A 5,046-nucleotide genomic window follows, 5' to 3' on the forward strand; every position below is an offset into this window, starting at 1 on the left:
GTTTATATTTTATTAGTATATACTCCCTCCGTCCCACTTAAGACGCAACATTGCTTTTGGGCACAAGATTTAAGGAGTGATAAAGTAGGAGAGAAGAAGTAATAAAGTGATAAAGTAGGAGATAGAATGTAATAAGAAAATATTTAATTAGTGATAAAGTAAGAAAGAGAAAATAAAAAAGTGATAAAGTAGGAGAGAGAATGTAATAAAAAAATATTTAATTAGTGTTAGTTTTTGCCAAATAAAAAATGTAGCATCTTGGTTGGGACGGCCCAAAAAGAAAAATGTTGCATCTTGGGTGGGACGGAGGGAGTATAAAAATCGCTCAAATATTTGGGGCACACTCGTGTTGCTCTCGAATAGCCCATGTTTAAGCCCGATATAAGATGTGTAACTAGATTAATTAGGGTGCGCCCTCTTTGGTTTACATGTAAAATTATCATGAGAAAATGATGGAAATGAAAAGATGGAAAAATTTTATCATTTTCATTCTTATTATCTCATGTTCTTTTTTATGAAAAAAAAATTTATCATATACTCCCTCCGTCCCACTAGACTTGGCATACTTGCCTTTTTTGTTTGTTCCACTAGAATTGGCACTTTCCTAAAATAGTATGTGGTCCCTACTTTCTCTACTCACATAAAATAAGTGGACCCTACCTACTTTACACTCTTAACCCTTTATTCTTAATCTCCGTGCCCAACTCAAAAGTGCCAAGTCTAGTGGGACGGAGGGAGTACTTCATTTATCTTATACACATGTTTTCTTTATTGAAAAGTGATGAATAATTTTATTTTTTTTTTTACTTGGGGGAGTTGGGGAGGGGGAGCAGTGGGGTTTGAACCCGGGACCTCACTGTTCACACACAGAAGGTCGCATCGCTTGGTGTCCCCATGGTGACATGATGAATAAATTGTTAAATGACTATATTACCCTTATTAATTACTTAATTATTTTATGTCATACTTTCAATTTTGCCGCTGACCCACCACCACCCCCATCCCCACTGGCCCACCCCCTCCCACCCTCACCTCCCCTTTCCCAAATTTTTTAAAATTTTTCTCGCCAGCCCTACCCACACCATGCAACCCCCCTCCCCCCTCTTGCCCAATTTTTTTTCTTTTCTAATTTTTCTCGTCACCCCACGCCACCTCCCTACCCCACGCCCCCACGCCCACCCCCAAAAATTTTAATACTTTTAAATTTTTCTCACCACCACACCCCATCCCCTACCCCACGCCACCACCCCCTCCCACACCACCCTTCCCCTAATTTTTTTTTCTAATTTTTCTCACCATCCCCACCCATCCCACCTCCCCACACAATTTTTTTTTTAATTTTCTCGCCACCCCCTACCCCACGTCCCCACCCACCCTCCCCCCCATTTTTTTTTTTAATTTTTCTCGCCACCCCACCCCACCTCACCTCTTACCCCACGCCCCCACCCCCCATCGACACCCCATTTTTTTTTCTTCTTTAATTTTGCTTGCCACCCACACCCACACCCCATATCCCACGGCCACCCACCCCCCTCCCCATACCCCAATGATTTTTTTTAATTTTTCTCGCCATCCCCATACCCCACGCCGCCACCCCCTACCCCCACCCACCCCCTCTCCCAAATTTTTTTATTTTTATTTTATTTTTATATTTTTCTCACGACCCCCTACCCCAATAACTTTTTTTCATTTTTTTTAGTTTTTTTAAAAAAAATATCGTGAAAAAATAAAATAAAATTGGATGGGGGGTTGCGAGAAAAATAAAAATAAAAAAATTGGATGGGGCTGGGAGGGTGGGGGTGGTGAGAAAAAAAATTTAAGAAAAATTAAAAAAAAAATGGGGTAAGGGAGTGAGGTAGGGGTGGGGGCGTTGGGGTGGGGTGGGTGGGGTTGGGGTTGGGGTGGTGAGAAAAATTTAAATTTTTTTTTTGGGAGGGGGGGAGGGTGTGGAGGGGTGGGTGGAGGTGATGAGAAAAATTAGAAAAAAAAATTGGGGGGAGGGTGGTGGCGTGGGGTAGGGGGTGTGGGTGGGGGTGGCGAGCAAAATTAAAGAAGAAAAAAAAATAGGGTGCGGGTGGGGTGGTGTTGGTGGGGGTAGGGGTATGGGGTAGGAGGTGGGGTGGGGTGGCGAGAATAATTTAAAAAAAATTGGGAGGAAGGGTGGGTGGGGGCATGTGGTGGGGGTGGTGGCGTTGGGGTAGGGGGTGGCGAGAAAAATAAAAAAAAAAATCTTTGGGGTGGGGGGAAGGGGGTGGGTGGCCGTGGGATGGGGGTGTGGGTGGGGTGGCGAGCAAATTAAAGAAGAAAAAAAACTCGGGTGAGGGTGGGCAGGGGTGGGGGCATGGGGTGGGGTGGCGAGAAAATTTTTTAAAAAATTAGGGGGGACGGGTGGGGCGGGGGTGGTGAGAAAAAAAATTTAAAAATAAAATTCAGGGGGGGTGGGTGGGTGTGGTGGCATGGGGTAGGGGTGGGGGCGTTTGGGGTAGGGGGTGGGTTGGGGTGGGGTGGGGTGGCGAGAAAAATTAAAGAAAAAAAAGTTATTTGTTCTGATTCGAAAAGACCTACCTACTGACATTCCTAGTGTTAAGGGCAAAATTGGAAGATCAAAAAAATATACATCATGGGAAAATTTTATCACACCTACAGGTCATGATAATATTATCATAATTTGGGATGAAAATGTGGAAAAAAGGGTGCCCGGGAAAATTTTCCCTCATGCCCGAAGAAAATTTGCTAACAAAGAGAACACATGAAAAAGATGGAAAATGAGGGAAATTATTTGTTTTCCACCCTTTTCCCACAAAGAGAACGGAGCCTTATAGTTATTCGAGGGAGAAAAAATGAGTGAAAAGAAACTGCCCGAGAAAATATTCCATCATGCTCGGATAAAAATTTCCATCATGATAAACATATAAAAATGGTGGAAAATGAATAAAAATATATTTTTTCTCTTATTTTTCATCAAAGTAAACACACCCTTAGATAATAAAAATCACACCTATGTTGGTCCCGAGGCGAATATGTACTAATGTATGGGGGAATATACTAGTTAGTGTTTTTGTTTGTTTTTCAGATTAAGTATTCGAAGGCAGGCTAATTGATAATAACTTAGCTGGGTGACACAGATCAGTGTACTGAAATTAGGGTGACTTATGTCCAAATAAGTCCTACACTAACTGAGTGTTCAGTTAGCAATCCTAATGACTGCTCGGAAGTTGATAAATTGAGCTAATAATTAACTTGTGTGGGGAATGTGATGGTAAGTTTTAACTTGTATAAGAATTCTTTTCAAGTTTAACTTTTCAGCTTATCACTCTTTAGTTTAGACCAGTGACTTGAGTCAGCTGATGAAATATGATAATCAGTTTTATGCTTGTGTTGATGATTGTATAGGTCAATATGTTGAGCAGAAAGACAGAATAGCAAAACTCAAATATAAATGCTTAAGTAGATGACACAATCTGTTTTACGTGGTTCGTAGCAAACTCCTACGTCCACGATCCTGGGTTACAAGGCAATCTCTTAGTTTTGGATTCCTTGTTTTTACAACTGCAAGTTCAGCTTGATCGGTCAGTTGCATTAGACTGATTTATAGGTTACGCAACCATGACCGTTAAATGCAATTTCCTTGGTTGCAATTTCGATTATAGTACTTCAACTTTCAGATTTGTTGATTTCCTTCTAACTCTAACATTTAACTTTTTACAGAGAGTAGTGAAAGGGTTCAAGGTAGGGTTTCCAATTATGAGCACACTGTTACAATAAGAATAGTGGTTGAAGATAGTGTGCTCGGATCTAGGCTTTAAATACAGAGAAATGTTTCCTAGAATAAGGGAGTCTTTGAATAATAACTTAGTAAAAACAGATCGTGTAATTCCAAAAGTAGTTTGTAGGAGTACCCACATCGGTCGACTCATCTAGAGGGCTAGAGTCGATTTTGGGATGAGCTGACCGATGCAGGGCATCGTCGACTCAAGCTTAACTCGTCCAAAAAAAAAATTGAATTTCAAACTGTGCAACGGCTGAAACAGCTCAATTTTTTTTCTTTTTTCTTCTATTTATTAACCCACTAGTACGCCCTCCCGTGCGATCCACGGGCCACGATATATTTACTTACTTTTTAAAATTTTAAATTATGTAAAAATACGTACCAAAGTGTCATTATTTATGAATTAGATTAATTGGTAACGAAAAAATTATACCCCTACGTCCACGATATCGATTTTACTTTCGATATTTTGGTATGTCCACTGTCCACAATATCATTTTCACTTTTATTTATAGCAATAAGGTTCACAAACTCCACTCACAATAATAGTGTTAATTTAAATATAAGTATTTGATTTAAAATACTGTATAATAATTGTAAATCAACTTAATGAGCATTGTATAATAATAATATAATTAAATTTATAGATTATAAAATAAATTATTTCAGTCAATCTCATTTTGAGCAAATAATACTAAATTATTAATATAACAAAATTAATAGTCGTCATTTAATACTATAATATTGGGATCTTAAAATACCAAACAGCATTATTGTTGAAAGTTTATATTTAAACAACCCAAAACTAATTTAAACATCAGGAGAAATACAAATAATATAAAAAGAATATATAACAATAAATATGTTTATATAAATAATTCATATACATAATTAAATAAGTCTATATAATAATTTAAATTCTAATTTTAATATATATAACTAATTTTTAATTTGCAAATTCACATTAAAATTAATACAAATTTTATTTTCCTTAATTGCATTAAAAATGACTATACTTTAAAAATCTTTAAATTTAAAATAATTATAATTAAACAACTATGTAAACTTTTTTGAAAGGTAAAAAATGACACCTACTTCACCAACAAATGATAACAAAATGAAAAAAATAGCATGATGTTCAATATTAGAGACTCACTTCAAATTTATTTATTAATCCGAATTAAAGATTATAATTTTTAATTAAACATTGAATTGAATATTTTTTTCATGAATCGAAGTTAACGATTTTTTAAATAAAATTAAAATAGAAAAAGAAG

The sequence above is a fragment of the Salvia miltiorrhiza genome, chromosome 3, assembly GCF_028751815.1.
Source record: "Salvia miltiorrhiza cultivar Shanhuang (shh) chromosome 3, IMPLAD_Smil_shh, whole genome shotgun sequence".
Taxonomy (NCBI): domain Eukaryota; kingdom Viridiplantae; phylum Streptophyta; class Magnoliopsida; order Lamiales; family Lamiaceae; genus Salvia; species Salvia miltiorrhiza.